Source organism: Daucus carota, chromosome 8 (genome assembly GCF_001625215.2).
Source record: "Daucus carota subsp. sativus chromosome 8, DH1 v3.0, whole genome shotgun sequence".
Taxonomy (NCBI): domain Eukaryota; kingdom Viridiplantae; phylum Streptophyta; class Magnoliopsida; order Apiales; family Apiaceae; genus Daucus; species Daucus carota.
The window spans coordinates 677,909-688,291 of NC_030388.2; positions in this window are offsets into that span (position 1 = coordinate 677,909).

The following is a 10,383-nucleotide window of genomic DNA, read 5'->3' on the forward strand; positions in this document are numbered from 1 at the left end:
ATATTAGTTATTGTCAAATAAAATTATATTATATTCATATATATATATTATGTATAATTATGTTATATATATTCGTTAAATCTCTTCAAATAATAGTTAATAATTAACTTATCGATCTCTCATTACTATTATATCAAATTTGAATGAAATGATTATATTATTATAATATGTCTATTAGTATTCATATTTATTATCATATTTACACTTTTGTTTGTATTATTTTAGTAGTTGTTGTAGCTCTTAAATGATAAATATCATATAAATTCATTACAAGAAAAGATTTTAATTATTGTATATTTAAATTTTATTTCTAACTTCAACTAAAAATATTGATTCTTAACCGCACAAACCGCACCGCACCGCACCGCATTTTTGTGGTGCGGTTTACGCGGTTTTTATGCTAGCGTGGTGCGGTTGCGGTTTGAGTTTTTAACCAAACCGCATGCGCGGTTTGGTTCGCGGTTTTAGTGAAAAACCGCACCGCCCGCACCGCGATCACCCCTAATGATATGATTTTAAATTAACCGAGACATTTAAGAAATAATTCAAATTATATAGTCATATTTAATGAACCGAAATGGATTGGTAATTTGGTATTACCAATTCGCTGACCGAATCTACTTCTATATATTAAATTGCAACCAAGGGCAAAAAGAGCAAAAAAAAATAGGTGTGAAATGTCCATTATACCTCTACTTAACCTATAATTACAAGAATACCAATATGGTTCATTTATTATATTCTCATTTATTATATTCAACATATTAATTATCATTGATTAAGGTATTTGCACATAAATATTTATGTTAGTTACACTTTTCACTTATTTATGACCCCTTATTTACAAAAAATTATTAACTAATATATTCATACAAACAATATTAAATGCTAATAGTTAGTTAATTTACAAGAAAAATACTTTTTTGAACTGATTTTGGAATATTTAATCAAACTATCATTTTAGTTATAAATTTAAATTAAGATCTTGTAATTCTCATTTTATTAAAAAATAAAAATTATTTACATGTAATGGACTCAAGGGACAACTTAATTAAATTCTGTAATCGAGTTTTATTCGAGTGGCACTTAAAATTGAGTTATCATCCAAACAATATAAAATTAGCTTGGAAAAGAGTTTGAGTGCAGGTACCCAGCCGAATTATAACTCAAATTGGTCGAGTTTTAGACAATTGACTATTAGATAAAATAATCACATATAATTTCATAAAATATAAATCAGCTTGTTAAATATTAATAAACTTTCATGATAAGATAGTAATAAGGTAGCAAATGATCGTTGGACCGACTGATGATCACAGTATTGTTCAACATATAAATATGTGTAGACGGGTTATAAGAAGACAGAGAGAGAGAGGAGGAGAGAGAGAGAGAGAGAGAATGTGTATCTGAACTTCGAGATAGAACCAAGTTATTGTTAGAACTTAGAACTCGCTAAGGACCATTAGATCTAAGTATATTATATGGTTGAGATTGAAATTACATTTAATTACCAAGTACTATATGCATTAAATATGTACAGATTTATGATCAATAACTAATCACTTTATATAAAATGAGTTACTTACCATAACTAGTTTTAGTTCTAAATATAATTACTATATATTGCTGTAGTATACTCTATTTTGTAAATAGATTTTACTGCATCAATATATAATTATTATATATTACTGCAGTATACTCTGTTTTTATGTCATATATTCATTAAAACAAAAAATACTATTGCAGTATATCATAAATTATACTCTTACACTATTGTCGAACTAATACAAAAATAACATAACCATAGTATATACCATTGCAGTATATGTAAGTAATAGGTAAAATAATAGATTCAATTCAGAAACACGATATTAGCCAGAATGAAATAATTAGTGAATTCATTATTTTATCTGTAACTTAAATATACTACAATGATATACCATAGTATATTTATGAATTGATTTGATTTTTTTATCTATTACTTAGATATACTGCAATGGTATACTATAATTATATCATGTGTGATATATTTCCTGAAATAGTGAGATATGATATATAATTTATTACCTAATATAATGTAAAATATAATGTGTGCTTTAATGAGGGAAGATATTAAATGATTTAATATAAATGCAATTTAGATCATAGCCATAGATTTTAAATAAATCTGACGGATGTTTACGGTCCTAAGTTCTAACTAGTATAGGTTCTAATTTGAACCTCACCCTAAAATAGTAATAAGGTAGCAAATGATCGTTTCACCGACTGATGATCACAGTATTGTTCAACATATAAATATGTGTAGACGGGTTATAAGAAGACTGAGAGAAAGAGGAGGAGAGAGAGAGACAATGTGTATCTGAACTTTGATCGACTCACATAGTTAAACTTTTATATGCGCATGTGCTTGAATTCGATCATATCACTACGGGTGATCGTAACTTGTGAAAACTGAACATACTAAATCAATTTCAACTATTTATATGTTTTATAGATTAAAATATATAATTTGCATCTAAAAATTCTACCCGTGTCACTGTAATTGGATTGAATAGCCCACCAGACTTCACTGATCGTAAAAATATCTCATTTACAGATTATTTCTGATACTCTCAAGGTTTTGATGATGACACTAACAGCAAGCTAATAACATGAAACTGATATGTGTGAGCATGCTATCAAAGGTTATTTATGCGGACTAACAGTATTTCAGGATGTTAGCATGATTATAGCTGTCAGCAAGCTTACAGGGATATTTACAAGCTATCAGCAGGCTTACAGCGAGAACAGAGAAACAATCGGATAAAGATCAAAGTCTATTTTCAAGGAGATTTAATAGGAAACGACTTTGTAAGGATTCTAATATTTGTATATATCTTATATAAATATTAGAGCTCGGTTTTATAAAGAGTTTTGTTCAAAAACGTTTTCCTAACAAATAGGAGATTTTATCTCAAAAGATCTTATCTTTAACAAACTCCTATTTTGTTTCAAACGGGTTTTAGTTTAAATGTCTTACTGAGATGATTTCAAACGTGTTTTATCTTTTACTCAGTAATCTTACTTCATTCAAACGTTCATCATTCAATTCAAATTTAAACGTGAGGTTGTTACCAAGATCGTTGGGAAATTTGTTGGATTATGACCGTTGGTATGATGTATATAAACTTGAGTGTGGTTTCGGTTTTGACAACAAGGAGAACACACCAAGCTTTCTGAAATACAACTCTTCACATTGCTAAATCTTTTATTGAGCTCTAGTACTTATATTTGCATATATATCTATATTGAGAGTTCATAGTTTCGGTTGTATTACACTCACACATTGTATTGTTCAAGGTGTAATGTTTTGTTGCTGTGTATCGAGCTTGTGAAACAAGGGAACAAGGGGACTAGTTAGCTTGGAGAATATACTTGGGAAGTATAGGTCTCGGTAGGCTTTTGGTTCGTGGTTCAGGGGTTTCAGCAGGCTGATAACAGGAACAAGGGAGAAAGGGAGTTATATTATTGAATCTTGTAATCGTTGATATTATTGATTAATAATATAATCTCTTACCAGTTGGTAGGGGACCAGGACGTAGACCATTAGGGTTAGGGGTCGAACCTGGCTAAAACTCTTGGTGTTGCTAGCATACTGCTTTACATTATCTGCATTGCATTTATCTTATTAGCAGGCTAACAGTTTACTCTGAAAATTAATAGCAGGCTGTCTTTGACAGATTAATTATTCGGTAACTTATAAAAATCGGGTATATTAGCCATAACACCTATTCACCCCCCCTCTAGGTGTATAATTTCAATTGGTATCAGAGCGAGGTTTGTACTAATACTTCTGTAACAGGAATAGTATCGATCGATATGGCTGATAACTTTCAGGGAAAGTCCGATTTTAGAGCTCCTCTCCTCACGGGTTCTGACAACTACAATTGGTGGAAAGGCCAAATGGAGGCTCATCTATCCAGAGATCCCCTAATGCAAAGAGTTGTGCAAAGAGGTCCTTATGAATATCGTGATAGCGAGGGCAAAGTCAAGGACGTTGATGTTCTCACAGCGGACGAGCTATCAAAGGTTGCTGCCAATGGAAAAGCAAGGAGTACATTAATCAATGGGCTGAATCAAGCTGAATATGACAAGGTCTCTTCTCTCAAATCTGCAAAAGAAATTTGGGATGCATTGGAGACATATCACGAAGGCTCAAAGGCATTAAAGAAAGTCAAGCTCGGAAAGCTTATGAAAGAATTTGGAAGCTTTGCTATCAAGAAGGGAGAATCCATTCGAGAAAGCCAAGCTAGATTCCAAGTCACTCTCAACAGTCTTGAAAGACTTGGCAAAAAGATTCCTCAATCGGAAATCAACATGAATATTCTAAATGCTGTTCCATTCGAATATGGTGCCAAGGTCACAGCATTGGAGTCAGCTCTCAACATTGATACTATGGATCACCTGGCTATATTTGCTGAGTTGGAACAATTTGAAGCTAAGATTGAAGCTAACAGCTCAGAAAGCAGCAAGCTGCCAACAGAGAAAATGAAGAATCTTGCACTTCACTCCACTGCCAGCAGGCTGGAATCAGATGAGGAAACAGAATCAGATGAGGATCTAGCTCTTATGTCCAGAAAAATCAAAAGAATGATCGAAAAGAAGAATAAGATGAAAAGAGAAAAGGGCAAAGCTTTTGGTGCAAAGAAAGATCTAAAAGATGATGCATGCTTCGAATGTGGCAAGAAAGGACATTTCAAAAGGGATTGCTACAAGCTGAAAAACAAGTCTAAGCCGCCTAAACAGCAAGCTGATTACAAGAACAAAAAGAAATCAAAGGCACTTCTCACATGGAGTGATGATGAAGATGAGTCAGCTTCTGATGTTTCAAGTGATGAGATGGTTAACTTGGCTCTTGTTGGTCTCGATGGTTCAATAGAGACAACTGATTCAGATTCAGAGACTAATAGTGAGGTACATTCTATTAATTCTGAATTACATTCTATTGATACAACATCTTGTGAACTAACCATGCAGGATAAGAGTTGTCTATCAATTATGGAACTCATTGATCTAAAGAATGAGAACTATGAGCTCGAGAAAGAAAATGTTCATTTGAAGAAAGTCATAGGTGATTTCTTGAATGAAAAGAGTGCCAAGGCAAGCAGTGGAATCATTGCTACTCTCAAGGAACAAATCTCACAACTTGAAGGGAACAACATGCAAATCCAAAGAAGGAATGATACACTCATGAAGGAACTCAGCTCGCTGAGAGCAGATCTTAAAGCTAAGGATGCAAGCTTGGAGGCGTTCGAGTTAAGCAAATCTCAAAGCTTAGACGAAATCTCTATTCAAGCTGAAAAGATCAAATCATTGGAGCAAGAAGTCAAAGATCTTCAGAAAGCCATGGGAAAGTTTGTTCAAGGAGAAGAGAGTCTCAAATCTATAATGAAACAAGCTAAAGGTTCTCATGACAAAGGAGGCATTGGTGCAGCTTCTACATCCACATCTTCAATGAGATATGAAGGGAAAAATGGCATTCCATATAATTATGCCATGCCTTGGGTGACTTGTCACAAATGTGGAAAGAAGGGCCATCTTGCTAATAATTGTCCAATGAAGAAAACTCAATCAGCAAGCTGGGAGAGGAAGTCAGCTCACAGGCAGTATGCTGACAACATAAACAGACAGAAGACAGCTCCAAGACAGTATGCTGATAAGACTCGCAGAACATGGAAGCAGGGTTCTAAAGTGGTCCAAATGTGGATCAAGAAATCTGATCTTAATGTTCTATATGTTTTATCAACTAACACTGTTGGACCCAACAAAATTTGGGTACCAAAACGTTGAGTTGATTGTGTTTGTTTTGTAGGTTTGTCTCGTGTCTAAAGTAAAGCCAAATCAATGGATATTGGATAGTGGATGCACCAGGCACATGAGTGGAGACAAATCTCAGTTTCTAAGCTTGAAGATGAAGAAGGGTGGACGTGTCACAATTGGTGATAGCAAAACTCTTCCTATTCTTGGCAAAGGAACTATAGGTAATAGTATCATTTCTATCAACAAGGTACAATATGTTAAAGGTCTTACTTATAACTTGCTTAGTATAAGTCAGTTATTTGATGATGGTCATATTGTTAACTTTGGTAAGGATGAATGTACTATACTTGTTGGTGCTAACAAAACTCCTCTAGTTGCAAAACGAGAAGGAAATATATATGTTTTGAACTTTGAAGAACAGGAGGCAGGTATTTGTTTAGCAGCTGTGGATAATAATCCAGAAATTTGGCATAGAAGGCTTGGACATGCTCATATGGATCATCTCAGCAAGCTGTCAGCAAAGAAGCTTGTTCGAGGACTACCAAAGCTTAAGTATGTCAAGATGTGTAAGTCTAAATGTAAAGACAACCCTATCTGTTACATAGGGATGATAACTCAACAATAAAACAGGACAAGTAAATAACACTACGCCTGCACCGGAATCGGAAGATACGAAGATAAAGGTTGAAGAAGTCATCTACAGTCTTGAAGGAATAAGTTCACTGGAAGAAGTTCATTAATATGTTCATGCCTCAGTGAAGAATAAAGATTGAAGTATTCAAGATTGTGGAAGCAATGAAGATGTTGTCCAAGTACTCGAAAGATTTCAGTGCAACCCATGAAGCAAGATATTTCTATATATCTTGGTTGGTTATTTATAATCAACAAACTGAAGCATAAACTAACCCGGAACCGACTGATCAATGTTTGCTGACAAAGACGGTACAATGTTTAACTTCAGTGTTAGTCGCTTGTGAACCAGACCAGTGCACTAAGCGTCAGCACGTACGGAGTTTTCCAAAGTATTTATCAATCGAAGAATTGATCAAGTCATAACAAGTCATTTGTTCCAAAGCCAAGTCAAGCCAAATGCCAGCTATGCCAAAGCTTACTGCTCAAATGCCATATGTCAAAGCTTCCACAGAAAGCCATATCAGGAAGTGACATTTTATATATGTGTGCACTTATATATTTGTATATGTACAAATATAATTATATATGTATATATGTATATTTAATTAAATATAATATATATAATATATATGTATATGTTTTTAAACATATGTATATGTATATATATATGTATATATATTTAAATAAATATATATGTATATAGTATATGTATTTATATTTTACATAAACATTTATATATTTAAGTGTATATATATATATATTATATTATGTGCATAAATATGTGTATATTTATATATAGATAATTATATATATATCCCTATATATATTTATATTTATATTTACATATAATTTTATGTATATTATATATATTTAAATATATGAGAATATATTTAAATATATGTATATATATATATATTACTATATGTTTATATAAATATTATTTATATATATTTATATATATATCTTTATTTATACATATATTTATATAATATTATGAATATAATATAAATATATGGATGGAGCAAACTCAAGTCAATCTCAGTCAAAGGAGTGATAACAAGGAAAGCTCTTACTATGTGAGGAACAACATTTGACCGAAGTCAACAGCTCTTCCTCACTTAGAAAATTCTCTAAGTACATCACAGTGAAGACATAGCACTCTTGAGGCGCAACCTTTGACCAAAGTCAAAGTTCGTCCCCAAGAGATGAGAGATAACAGGGGAAGCATTACAATGGTGGAGCAAGTTCATATTTGCCTTAGAATTTCTCTAAGTCACCATATACCTCTTGCACACTCTATGGCGCAACATTTGACCAAGGCGCAAGGTTTGACCCGGGCGCAACATTTGACCCAGGCGCAACATTTGACTCGGGCGCAACATTTGACCGGTCAAATGTTGCTCCTCTACTAACAACTCTTGGCACTAACCCTTTGTGACTTAGAATAATTTCTAAGTCACAACTCTACACTGGAATGCACTGAGGAGGCGCAACCTTTGACCGTAAGTCAAAGCGCAATGTTTGACTTCTCCACTGGACAATATTGGCGCAAGTTTCTTTTGGCGAAAATATTCTAAGTGCTTACAGTGGATCTTCTGTGATGGGGCGCCAAGTTTGACTGGGACAGGGGCGCCAACTTTGACCTGGCAAATAGCTCAAGATATTACTTAGAATAATTCTAAGTAATACACACCACTACACTGTATGGCGCCATGTTTGACCAAAGGAGGCGCAAGGTTTGACCACAGCTTACAAGCGCAACTTTGAGTTTCTTTTGGAGTTAGTTTATTTCTGGACAATTTAATTTAACTACAGTTAAATTGAATTCGTCCAGGACGAACTCAAGTCGTCCAGGACGAACTCGTTAACCATGGTTAGTTTATGAAAAGCCTATAAATACCCATGGATTTTGTTCTCATTTGTAACACTCTCCACCACCTTTATGGTGGAATGGCTTTGTGCCTTGCACACTACTACACACAAATAAATCATAGCTTAGTTTTGTATTATATATATATTTAGAAGCTAGGGTTTGTGAGTGTAAGTAGTAGTAGCCATTGTAGCCAACCTTCGGGTTTGGATTTATAGCACCCTTCGAGGTATTTATCAATATACAGATATACCTTGGAAAATATTGTGTGTTGGTTTAATATTTTCATATCCTCAGAAACCGACCCAATAAATATCCGGAACACGAAACCCATTACAGAACTGCAATTTGTTTATCCGCAAGATTCGAAAGAATTTTAAATTGTAGTGAGTATCGTATTCAACCCCCCCCTTCTACGATACTTTGGACCTAACAATTGGTATCAGAGCGAGGTTGATTGATATACAAATCAGGATCCTTATTGTACGTAAAATCATGAACCTAGCTTTTGATATTTGATTAGGGGAAATGTTCTTCCGGTTTGTGTTGCTGAATTTGTCCGTAGGCCTAAGCAAGGATTATCTGTCGGATATTGAACTTTGGACCGGGACTTATAAATTTATACTTTAAATTTTAAAAAGTTTATTTTATAAATTTGACTTAATTTATTTTAAACTTATTAATTGAGTTTATTATGAATTAATTAAATTTATCTTATAAACTTGATTAAATTTACTTTATAAACTTTACTAAATTCATTTAATAAATTTGCTTAAATTTATTTTAGACTTGTAAAGTTTACTCTTAGACTTTATCAAGTTTATCATAAATTTTTATAAATTTATTATTTAAATTTGTATAATTTATGATTTAAATTTAAGTTAAAATATAAAATATAAATTTAAGAGGATTTAACTGATTATGGATATAAGTTCAAGTTCAAGGGTTCAATTTAGTTTGTTCTGGAAGCTATGATTTAATTGGAGACGAGACACTTGAATATTTTCAAAAATTAAATTTATCTAATAAATTTTAATATATTTACTAAATGAATTTGAAATAAATTTATTCTAAACTTATTCAGTTTATTATGAATTTATTTGAATTTATTTTTTTAAATATAATTAAATTTACTTTATAGATTTAACTAAGTTTATTTTATACTTTATTTTCTTTCATCTTTTAAAACTTATTTTTAAATTTATTTTCTTTATAATTTAAACTTAGTTTAAATAATCAAGTGTCCCGTAACCTTTTTAATTATTCTACTCCAAGACAAATCAGATTGACATTTAGTTGAGACAGATCAGGCTGACAGATTATAAGACAAACACCGGGCTTTCAAATACCAGATTCTCAGAACCGGTAATGGAAGTACATTGATGACCCAATCCAATTGATTTCTCAAAGGATTATTAGAAGCAGTTTTCTATGTTCGACAAAGTTGATTGTGATTCGAAGAAGATTCTATTGAAGACTAATTTGGTACTGCTAAAAGTGGATTTTGAAGAAGGTACTTCAGGCCTTGATCTGAGTAATTACTCCGACTTGATTATCAGATCACCAGATCAGGATGGGAATTCGCTACATCTACAATGAAGCATCTTTCCAGGGCTCGGAATGTCAACTTTGAATGGCACCACTAGTAGTAGGAAATGAGAAGTTTTTGTAGAAGAATCTTCAAGGGATTTCAATCTAACTTAGTGATTCAGGGATATACAATTACTTAGTGAATTGTACCAATGCTAAATCTATCTGGAATCATCTGAGACCAAAGACAGAGAACTGTGGAGGTTTAAGGATATAATTATCGAGTTACTACCGCACCAAATCAGTTTCGTGCATTTATGTCAGAACCTTAGAATTGAACAGAAGAGTTTGTAACTGCTGAATTTGAGGAAGCTCAAGTCGACGAAAGTTAACACTTTTGAAGAATGTGAGGAAAGAACTTCAAGGATTAGCATAACACTGTCTGAGAAGTTTTAGTCATGTCAGATTCAGATGGAATCCATTGGTTTCAAGTGGTGACTCTTCAGGGTTCAGTTCGACAGGTTGTTTGAAAACTGAGTTGGTCAGTACAC